Here is a 12613-nt window from a genome sequence, read left to right as displayed (position 1 = left end):
GCAATCACAGAACATTATCATAGCCATGAATGAACTCATTAACAATTTGCACATCCAAGACAAAGTCAGAAGGGAAGCTCTTCTCAAAGTTCATAGAAATGAGGAGTTCAAATCTGGGCATAATTTCGAAAGGATAAACTAGCTAAATGCTGTTGTCGACCAACTAACAAAATAGAACAAGACACACGAACATGTTGCCAATTAACTAATATATATATATATATATATGGTGGTTATTAGATGATATTTCAAAATTTCAACTAATCTTTGATATATTTTGTATATAGTTAAGTTTTTCCGTTTGATGTACTCGATCTATCAAATAAAATGCTCAAGTAATCATCAAATACATGTTTGGGTACAAAAATTGTTAAAGAGTGTTGAAAGGGGAAAAAAAGAAGAAAAAAAGAAGGAAAACAAAATGGGAGGGACAGTTGGAAGGAGAGTGTGTGGAGTGCAAAGGTGAATTCCCAATTGAGAGTGGAAACCAAAGATGTCACGTCCGATATGAGAGGGCAATAGCCGAAAACGGTTATCGTTTACTTAGAAATTAGTAGGAAACAACATATGACATGATTTAATTCACGAATATATGAGAAATAATTAAATTGGAGAAAGAAATAGTCCAACTCAGGAACGTAATCGGTCTATCTTAAATGAACTGGAAACTAGCCATTTAAATAAAAAACGGAGTTGTCGACAACCGCGGCCAGATAGTGACCTAATCCAGGCTCTTAATATTTGAAATCTTCAAAGCAATGCAATCATACAATTATTAGACCTGACAAAAGAGGCCATTGGACAGGTCAAAATTAAGACAAGCTTATGCCAAATGCCAACTATCTCAACCCAAATAAATAGTTAATATGTCAACATAGCCATTAGCCAATTTTTTCGGAAAAATCAAAACCAATCCAAATGGGTGGGTTTATAATATGTTCATGTAATCATTACATTATAATTTAAAATCTTACTATAGGACCTGTCTCTAATAGGCTCGTAATATTCTTTTTGAAGAAGGAATAATACAACATGTGGCGCACAGCTTATACAAAAATCTTTCCAGATAACAGTCTAAAGGGGGCCATGTATCCCCCGCCCATCCCACATAAAATATTATACTACTTACTATATTACTACTTTCGTTGTCATTCATTTATGCTGTTAATAATCTATCATTATTTCACAACATAAATAAGTATTTATTCGCAATGAATTAGTGCTTGATTCTATTTTTATCTTCTGTTGGCGTAAATAGAAAGAAGTTGAAAAAACTGGCCTGTGGCAATTTGCAGGAAAATAAAATTGACATCAGTAATGTTGAGATTGCAATGCATATATGCAGAGTTATTTTGTATTAAATGCTTTATTTGTTGCATTTAGAATTAGCATGGATTTGTATAATTTAAAATGTATATTTCTTAAACAAAGTAAAAAATTATTTACTATATGAGGGTTATTTTCGTTTTAGTTATTTTTATTGAGCTAGGGATTAGCTTATGTGGAAGTTTGAGGGACCAAAAATGTAAATAGTAGAAGTTAGTAGTTGTATTTATAACTGAAGTTAGTTAGTGTATTTCTTGTAAGAGAGTGACATAATCTCTTTTCTGATTTGAGTAATAAAGAACATTTCTTCTTCTCCAAGCTCGTCTCTCTCTCTCTCTCATTCTCTCAACTCCATAGCTAGCAGAAACTTAATATGGTATCAGAGCCATGATTCGTCGGAGGAGCTCGTTGATTTTCATCTCGTAGTTTGTTTTTACAACTTAATTGTTTGATTTTAAGTCCGATTACAGATTGTTCGTTGATTCCAAAAGCTAGAGTTTTGTTGATTCAAAGCTGAGATGGCGATTGATGGTGAAACGAGTGTAACGAATGACGAAATTGTGCTAAATCACACGCATCCGCTATACTTGCGATCTTCTTATATGCCAGGGGAGCATTTGATCGAATTCAAGCTGATAGGAACTGAAAATTACAATCTGTGGTCTAGATCTAGAATTGGGCTTTTCACGAAGAACAAAATAGGATTTATCGAAGGAACTTGTAAGAAGGAAAATTTTAGGGAGCTACATGATCAGTGGGATAGATGCAATGCGTTTGTATTATCATGGATAATGAATGCTGTGACGAGGGAACTTTATAGCAGTGTAGTGTATGCGTCGTCTGCATATAATATGTGGAAGGATTTGAAGGAGAGATTCGACAAAAGGAACATCTCTAGAGTCTACAACCTACATTAGGAGATTATAGCGTTGAAACAAGGCCTAGCACCTGTTTCCACTTATTACTCAAAGCTTAAGGACTTGTGGGGTGAATATGATGCTATGATTCCCACTCCTTCATGTCCTTGCCCTGAATCAAAAATATTTTTGGAGCACATTCAGCAGTAACGTTTGGTGCAGTTTTTGAGTGGATTGAATGAATTCTTCGCACAAGCAAAAGGCCAAATAATGCTAATGATTCCAACTCCAACCATTAATGAAGCATATGCAATGGTGGCGTAGGATGAAAGTCAGAGAGCCAGAGTTGTTGGACCTAGTAATCTGGAGATAGGAGCTCAAGCAATAGCCTACAATACAGGACATGGAGCTAATGCCATGGTTCATAACAATCAAGGGTTTCCTGGAGGTTACAAGCAGAAAAATCAACTATTTTATGATTACTGTCGAATGAAGGGTCACACCAGGGATGGATGCTACAAGATCATTGGGTACCCTACAGATTTCAAATCCAAGAGGAAGCCATTTGGAAGGAATCAAGTTGCAGCACATAATGTACAAATGGACAGATCCCAAGAGATGCAAGAGCAAAAGGCCAACACAAGCATCACACCTGCAGGACAATTTTTCACAGAAGAACAGTATCACCAGCTGCTTCAGATGCTGAACCAGACCAGTAATACCTCTATTGATACAGCAGCACATGCTAAGATCACAGGTATACCCTTATCCTTACTCAGTATGGTCAAGGAAAACAGACGGATAATAAACTCTGGGGCAACAAATCATGTGGTGGCTAGTCTACATGTGTACATCGGCTATATGGAACTATCTAGAAGTAATATGAGGAAAGTATTACTACCTACAGGAGAAACAAGTATGATTACTCACTTAGGTACTTCCAGCATACTAAATGGATTGGTGATAACCAATGTACTTTATGTACCTCAGTTTAGATACAATCTACTATCAGTGTCTAAACTCACCAAAGCTCTGGGGCTCTTCCTTGCATTCTTTCCTAACTGTTGCGTCTTCCAGGACATTTGTAATGGGAAGGTGAAGTTGTCACGACCCCAGTTCGCCCTCCGTGAATCATCGTGACGGCACCTAGTCTTTACGACTAGGTAAGCCTAACAATGCGGAATATAAATAACAGTTGCGGAAGAAATAATTTAAAAACCGAAATAGTAAAATGAAATAGTGTTTAAGATGCCGCCTGGCACATAACAGTACAAAATCTCAACCTAACACTCCCAAAATCAGGAACCCCATGAATCACAAGCTAAGAGATACATAAGAAGCTCTAACTCTAGAAATGTCTAACAAAAGGAAAACTACTGAAGGGATATACTATTACAGAAAGATAGAAAGGGACTCCTCGGTCTGCGGACGCGGCAGATATACCTCGAAGTCTCTACAGAAGAGCCTCGCTTCAAGGATGATAAGACTGAGTGGAAGTACCTGGATCTGCACAACAAAAATATGCAGAAGAGTAGCATGAGCACACCACAGCGGTGCCCAGTAAGTATCAAGACTAACCTCGGTGGAGTAGTGACGAGAAACAGTCAAGACACCTACCGGTCCAATAAACTGTAAAAAAATAGGAACAACGGAACATGATGTATATATAAAGACTACACGAAAAGGCTAACAATACTACAATCACAATGGGGGAAGAAAACAGCAAGTAACAACGAAAATACTAAGAATAGTGACATAGAAGAGCGAGCAAAAACACAAACCCAAATCCTAAAGTCACAATACAGTAAAGGTAAGCAATAACTCAGATCCTACGACAGTGTTCACATCAGGTCTTATCCAACAATTTCCACGAAGTACCGAATCTCGGATAAATTACAGCTCACGAGTCCCAGTACCTGAAATCTAACACTTGGCATCCTGTGGCCCCATCAACCTCATGGTCATGCTGACAACTCACTTGCTAACTAGAGCCACTCTCACATATCTAGCAAGTAAACGAGGGTGTACATCTATACTCAGCAAAATCAGGAGGACTTCACATCCAATAGGAGTGTTCAACTACGTGTATGCTTGTGCAAGTGCTTTAACATAGTTCCTACCAGCTAATAAGCGTAAGGAAAAGAACGGACAGCACGTAAGATGTTTCCTCACAACTTCCACGAGATAAAGCTCATACAGGTAAAAGTACCACAACACAATATTAAACAACAAGAATGCCCCCAGGACATCACAAATCCTCACAATCAATCCCTGACATAGCCCACATTGTCTCGCCACGTGTGCAAATAATAACATAATAAGTGCCCGCCTTGTTTCGCCACACGTGCATCATAATGTTCCCACCTTGTCTCGCCACATGCGCAACCCACATATAAGCATATATATATATATATATATATATATATATATATATATATATATATATATACATACCCCGCCTTGTCATTCCGCATGTGCAATATATCAATAGTAGCAATAGCACGGCAGAAACCTCGTGCAACCCCATAACAACAGCCGCACGGCAGAAACCTCGTGCACCACCACAACAAGTACAACAACAACAATGACAATATTGACAAGAACACGACAAGTAAATCAACTCAAGAACTTTCGATCACAAGGAGACGGTAAAACTAGCTCACAAGGAATAACCACAATAGAGAATACTAAGCGTGATAAGAACAGCTCAACAGGGAAGAAAATAATATGAAGCAACGATCCCACAACATGTAATTCAACAACAAGGAAGCTAACACGAATCAAATAATTCTAAATAAGGAAATGTCGACTAAATATAGATTATCTAAACTTCTTTTAAGGTTGGGCAATTTGCGAAGAATATACAACAATTTCAATTAAGGATGGGAAGCGGGAAGATAATCATCACCTCAATCCAGACTAAACAATTACAGGAGAGATAATAATGATTTCCAATAAAGACGAGCAGTTATAAAGGATAGCATGACAATAGAAGAGGTAAAAATGTTCAGTTAAGCAAAATAAGAGTCAAGTAGGCAATAAGAATGAATCATGAGCATGTAGAGGTGAAACTAGTAAGTGGAAAACTCAAGCATATTAAGTACACATTCATACACAGTGAATATAAGGACCTAAGAACCCTAGAAGGCCAATTTTTTCACAAATAAGTCCGAGCACGCACTCGTCACCTCGCGTACATGAACTACAATCAACATAGCAGACTCAAATCCTAAGGGAAAGTCCCCCACACAAGGTTAGGCAAGATACTTACCTCGAACCGGCTCAAAATCAACCCGAAAACACGTTCTTGCCACGAGTACTCAACTTCAAATGGCCCAAATCTATCCAATTCAATTGCATAATGTAAATAACACTTCAGGTAACTGATTCTACAAACAAATTCTAAGCTAATACGCGAAATTAGGTAAAATAACCAAAATGCCCCTCGGGCCCACACCTCGGAATCGGGTAAAATTTATATTTTCATAACCCTCGTACTCTCACGAGTCTATACATATCAAGAACACTGAAATCGGAGTTCAATTGACCCCTAAAATACTTATTTTAAGGTCTCTTAATCTCATACCCTAATTACCCATTTTGCACTGATTTTTCCCTAATTTTTCACCACTAATTAGACCTTTAATTACATATAAACAAGTTATGAAGTCAATAATATTACCTGCAAGTAATTCCCCTTTGGTTTCCTCGAAAATCTCCCTCAAAAGCTTCAATCCCGTTCAAAAATGGTGGAAAAATGAAGAAGGGTCGCGGATAGGCTATTTAAATACTGCCCAGGTATTTGTACAACGCGATCGCGGGAGAAGAGATGCGATCGCATAGAAGAAATAGTTGCTGGCCCAAAGTGTGCTACGCGATCGCGAACAAATCAATGCAATCGCATAGAAGGAAAATGCTACTTTCCAAATTTTGTGCTACGCGATCGCGAACAAATCAATGCAATCGCATAGAAGGAAAATGCTACTGTCAAAATTTTGTGCTACGCGATCGCGAAAAAATCAATGCGATCGCATAGAAGGAAAATATGGCAGGTTGACATTGTACTACGCGATCGCGGCTATGCCTATGCGATCGCATAGAAGGAAACACCAGATAGCAGAACAGCAGTTCAAACATAGGGAAAAATGACCCGTGGCCCACCCGGAACACCCCCGAGGCCCCCGGGACCTCAACCAAATATGCCAACCAATCCTAAAATATCATTCAAACTTGTTCCAACCTTCGGAACGCTCAAAACAACATCAAAATACCAATTTTTATCGGATTCAAGCTTAAGAATTTCAAAAACTCTCAAATTACGCTTTCGATCAAAAAGTCTATCAAACCTCGTCCGAATAACCTGAAATTTTTCACACACGTCACATTCAACACTATGGAGCTACTCCAACTTCCGAAATTCCATTCCGACCCTGATATCAAAATCTCACTATCGAACCGGAAACTTCAAAAAATTCAACTTTCGGCATTTCAAGCCTAAATTAGCTACAGACCTCCAAAATACAATCCGAACGCACGCCTACGTCCAAAATCACCATACGAAGCTGTTGAGATCACCCAAAACCCATTCCGGGGTCGTTTACTCAAAAGTCCAATTCCGGTCAAATTCTCACCGTTCAAACTTCCAAAACTAGATTCCTTCTTCCAATTTGACTCTGAATCATCCATTAACTGAATTCAACCATGAACGCAAGTCGATACTCATATTATGAAGCTGTTCAAGACCGTGTGCCGCCGAACGGAGCTTAAATTCTCAAAACGACCGGCCGAGTCATTACAGAAGTGGATTGGTAGACTGGAGCATGGATTGTATGTGTTGGACCAGACCATCAAGAACAAGTGTAAAGTAGGACTGCCAGTTAGCCTCATTACTTCTACAACAATTGTAAATAGAATAAATGGCCCTTTGTGGCATAGAAGATTAGGCCATGTTCCCATAGATGCTATGAAGAGAATACCTATGTTCAGGAATGCCAAAATTGTTGACTGTGATGAACATTGTACTGTATGTCCCTTAGCTAAGAAAACAAGACTGCCATTTCCTATTAGCAGTAATAAAAGTGATATTTTTGGTGAACTCATACATGCAGATGTTTGGGGTCCTTTTAGAATGCCTACTCATGATGGTAAAAGGTATTTCTTAACTCTTGTAGATGATTTCAGCAGATACACTTGGGTATGTCTTATGAACACCAAGGATGAGTCAGTTGTAGTACTGAAATACTTCATTGCAATGATTAGGACTAAATTCTCTTTATGTGTTAAGACTTTTAGAACAGACAATGGAGGTGAATTCTTTAATAATCAGTTGAAGGAGCTGCTGAATAATGAAGGGATAACACACCAAAGCACATATCCTTATACCCCCCAACAGAATGGGGTAGTAGAGAGAAGGCACGAGTATATCTTGGACACAGCAAGGTCACTAAAGTTCCAGGCAAATCTACCATTGAGATTTTAGGGTGAATGCATTCTAACAGCAGTGTACTTGATTAATAGAATTCCTACAAGGACTCTAGGTGGAAGATGTCCATTTGAGCTGGTGTTCAACAGGAGTCCCTCACTTGGGCACCTAAAAGTGTTTGGATGTCTTTGTTATGCTGCTAATCTGAAGAAAAGGGACAAGTTCTCAGCTAGAGCAGTCCCTGCAGTTTTCCTAGGCTATGCACTGGTGCAGAAAGGTTATAAGTTGTTTGATCTTATTAATCGTGTTCTCTTTGTTAGCAGGGATGTGATCTTTCAAGAAGAAAGTTTTCCTTACAAGCAATTATCAACTGCATCAGACACCATAGCTCCTTCCAAGGAGCAATGTCCATATATGGATGATTATGATCTTGAACCTCATCCTATGCCTGCACACACGCCTGTTGCTGCTCCAAAAGATCATACTGATTCTCTTCCAATTGCTGATATTTCTAATGAATCCAGCTCAGAGGTTGAAGTATCACCTGCCCAGACAGATGCACCCTTTGCTGAAGCACCTTAGGGTCTCAATGCACCTCATTGTCTGCCACCTACTGCTCACACACAAAATGAGTCTATCTCTGCTCCCAATCCATTGTTGTCAGAAGAAAATCCTTATGTTCCTACTGATGATCCTGTCCCTAAAAGACCTCCTAGAATATCCAGGCCACCCATATGGATGCAGGATTATGTACTTCAATAGAAGGGCAAAGGAGCTTGCACCTATCCAATAACCAACTCAGTATGTTATACACACCTAAAGCCTGCATATTCATAGTGCCTTGCAGTTTATTCTTCAGAAATAGAGCCCAGATCCTTTGCTGAAGCTGTCAGGGATCCTAAGTGGGTAAATGCCATGCAACAAGAAATTCAAGCATTGGAAGATAAGCACACATGGAGTATAGTGCCCTTACCACCTAGGAAGCAAGCCATTGGATGCAAATGGGTTTTCAAGATTAAATACAAGGCTACAGGAGAGGTTGAAAGGTATAAAGCTCGATTGGTCGCAAAAGGATACGCACAAAAGGAAGGCCTAGACTATACTGATACCTTTTCACCTGTTGCCAAAATGGTGACAGTCAGGTCTGTTATTGCTGTAGCAGCAAAGTCTGGATGGCCTCTCTATCAGATGGATGTTCATAATGCCTTTTTACAAGGTGATCTAGTTGAGGAAGTATACATGCTTATGCCTCCTGGTTTTTCTAGAGGTACTGCAAGGCAGAGGGAGTCTCAGGTATGCAGGCTACACAAGTCACTATATGGGCTGAAGCAAGCATCAAGACAGTGGAACATAAAACTAACTACTGCTTTGCAAGAAATGGGCTTCACACAAAGCCACTATGATTACTCACTCTTCTCAAAAAAGGATGACACTTGTTTGCTCTTGGTATTGATCTATGTAGATGATTTGATAATCACAGGAAGTGATAACACACAAATTAATAACACAAGGGAGAATTTGCAGAAGTTCTTTAAAATGAAGGACTTAGGAGAGCTGAAGTTCTTCTTGGGAATTGAATTTGCAAGATCAGAAAAGGGAATTTACATGAGTCAGAGGAAGTATTCTCTAGAGCATATTTCAGAGCTTGGGTTATCAGGGGCCAAGCCTGCAAATAAACCTCTAGAGATGAATCACAAGCTGACATCATAGAGTTTGATAAGATGACATCTACATAAGAAGATGGAACTCAGGATAAAGCCTTGGCAGACTTTGGTGAATACTAGAGACTAGTTGGAAGACTACTCTATCTCACAATGACCAGGCCGGATATATTTTTTGTTGGGAAAACACTTAGCCAGTTTATGCACTCCCCTAAATGATCGCATCTGGAAGCAGCAAGGAGAGTGGTAAGATATATCAAAAGTGCACCAGGACAAGGGTTGTTACTTCCTTCTACTGGTGATGATAGTTTAACTGCTTATTGTGATGCAGACTGGGGAGCCTGTGTTCAAACCAGAAGGTCAGTCACAGGTTATCTAGTGTTCTATGGGGATGCCTTGGTTTCATGGAAATCTAAGAAGCAAGAGACAGTAGCAAGAAGTTCAGCAGAAGCAGAGTTTAGGAGTATGGCATGCACTGCTGCTGAAGTGGTTTGGTTAATTGGTTTGTTCCGCGAGTTGGGAGTCAATCTGAGGCAGCCAATGCACATGATATGTGACAGTAAGGCTGCTATCCAAATAGCAACAAATCCAATATTTCATGAACGTACAAAGCATATAGATATCGGTTGTCACTTTATTAGGGAGAAAGTCAAGGATGGTGTTATTAAGACTGTTCATGTGAACACCAAAGATCAGACAGCTGACATGTTGACAAAGGGACTTGGCAAAGCGCAACATCATCACCTACTTATAGCCTGTTTGGCCAAGCTTCTTTTTGGCCAGAAGTGCTTTTTTTGGCCAAAAGCACTTTTGGCCAAAAATTGAGGTGTTTGGCCAAGCTTTTGGAAGGAAAAAAGTGCTTTTGAGGAGAAGCAGAAGCAGTTTTGGAGAAGCAGAAAAAAGTAGCTTCTCTCCAAAAGCACTTTTTTGATAAGCACTTTTGAGAAAAATACACTTAGAAGCAGTTTTTTAAAGCTTGGCCAAACACTAATTGCTGCTCAGAAGTGCTTCCCAAATTAATTAGCCAAACACAAACTGCTTCTAACCAAAAGTACTTTTGAGAAAAGCACTTTAGAAAAAAAGCACTTCTCAAAATAAGCTGATTTTTGCAGCTTGGCCAAACGGGCTATTAGCAAGCTAGGAGTGAAGAATATTTTTCTAGAGTATTGAGCCAGGGTGAAGAATTAGCTTATGTGGAAGTTTGAGGGACCAAAAATGTAAATAGTAGAAGTTAGTAGTTGTATATAACTGAAGTTAGTTAGTGTATTTCCTGTAAGAGAGTGACATAATCTCTTTTTTGAATTGAGTAATGAAGAACATTTCTTCTTCTCCAAGCTCGTCTCTCTCTGTCATTCTCTCAACTCCATAGCTAGTAGAAACTTAATAATTTTAATTCAAATAATACCGATAGTGTAGTGTCATTTTGCGTTTTATCTCACATTTAAGATTTATAATATAGAAATTTTCGCATAGAGTATGTGAATATTAATTACGAAAAAGAGGACAAATGCAACCCAAACGATTGTTAACGATGCTATGTTTCGTGTCAAAATTATCTCTCCACGCTACCAACCAACCAAACGCCACCTAAGTGACTGACTTCGTCATCACCTAAATAAACGACGGAATTTACTACACAAATTCCTTGTTTCATTCATTTGAAACAAAAATAGACAACCTTTATTTCTTGTCCATTTTTACAACATTAGTTCTCTCGCGAAACTTTATAAGCAAACACTCTCTTTTCTTCTCTTGGGGGTCCCAACTCTAATGACTAATGACATTTACTTAATTGAATACTTTTTTGTTTTTGTTGGATATTTGTTTTTGGTTGTTGTTGTTGTAAAGATATCTTTTTTGTTGGATATCACCACTAACTTATCAACCATCATTAATTAATGAAATATATGAGTAATTTCATTTTGTTTTCAATGATTTAATTAGTAATTTATTGAACATACTCACTAACTCTTTTTCTTCTAGAAATGAATCACTTGTTGATTCTTCCTTAAAATATGTTTCAAAAGGTATTCTATTTACACTTTTAACCGATATTTTTGGTGATAGCAAGTCAGTGAGAATATACAAATTATCATTCCAAAGAACTAAGTAGTACTTGCTGCTATAATATATCAAGCACTAATTGTTAGTCTCGTTAAAATAACAATAACATACCCAATAATATCCCACTAGTGAAATCTGAGAAGTGTAGAGTGTACGCAGACTTTACCCCTACTTGAAAGCTCTTCCTAACCAAGTGTTAAAGAATAAAATTTGGACGTCTTCAGTTTAAAATGGTAAGACGATTATCGACAAATAGGGAACAACACTCCTACTATGAACATTAAATTATATTTGCAAATATATTACAATTAATGTGAACGCCTCCTATTATGATCATTCTACTTAGATAGGAAAATATTCATTAAAACATGCTACATTTTAAGCTTTAATTAATTGTAAATATCTTGCTTATGTTTTTCCAAATTGGGTTTACCTGTGTTTTCCACTCTGAATGGTTACTTTGTGTTTTTTGAATGGTATATGACTAATTCTTGCATTATTTCGCATTTCCAGGAGTTACAACTAAATGGCCGATGATGTTTAGTTCTAGTTTAATAGGTACATATGAAACTTCCAATTGCTACAAATTTTTTATCCAAATCTGACGAGGTCACTTTCTATATATAAGTTTAAATATAAGGAAACAAGTTTAAAATGACTAAATAGACGAAATCTAGCTACTCATTCATGGGTCAGATATTGCATTTGGAATCATTGTGTTTATAATATTGTTACTAATTTGTTATTACCAAACTAGTTTACATCCTTTAAGAACTTGCCCAACAGAATTTGATTACCAAATTCAACTCGGTGAGATGTTTACTTTCTTACTAAGTGAGTTTTTTTTTTTTTTTTTTAAATAGGGTTAAATCAACCATAATGTAATCCATGGCAAATACTATTACCATGATTTATTTGGTAATCAAATTTAAACTTGTCAATATAAACTTTATACGATAAAAAACATAGAAAATTTTACGCAAGACTTTGCAGGGCTTTAAATGAACATAAACAACAAATAATTTTCAATCGTTTTAGAAATTTCTGGAAGAAAATTGAAAAAAGGCTTGTGAAAAATAAAACATATTCTACAAGGTCATTCGATCTATTAAGTTTTGTGAATGAAATTGAGCAAAAGCTTAAACATTTTGCGCATTAAGAAAAAGTAGAGGGCAGCATGATAAATATGCAAAACATTGAGGTACTTTATATGAAATTAAGTAGCAAACAATTTCCAAGGTCTTTTTACTTCTCCCCCTTCCTTTTCAGAGAATCAATTAAAC

Source organism: Nicotiana attenuata, unplaced genomic scaffold, assembly GCF_001879085.1.
Source record: "Nicotiana attenuata strain UT unplaced genomic scaffold, NIATTr2, whole genome shotgun sequence".
In the NCBI taxonomy this organism is placed as follows: Eukaryota; Viridiplantae; Streptophyta; class Magnoliopsida; order Solanales; family Solanaceae; genus Nicotiana; species Nicotiana attenuata.
This window is presented reverse-complemented; position numbering follows the sequence as displayed.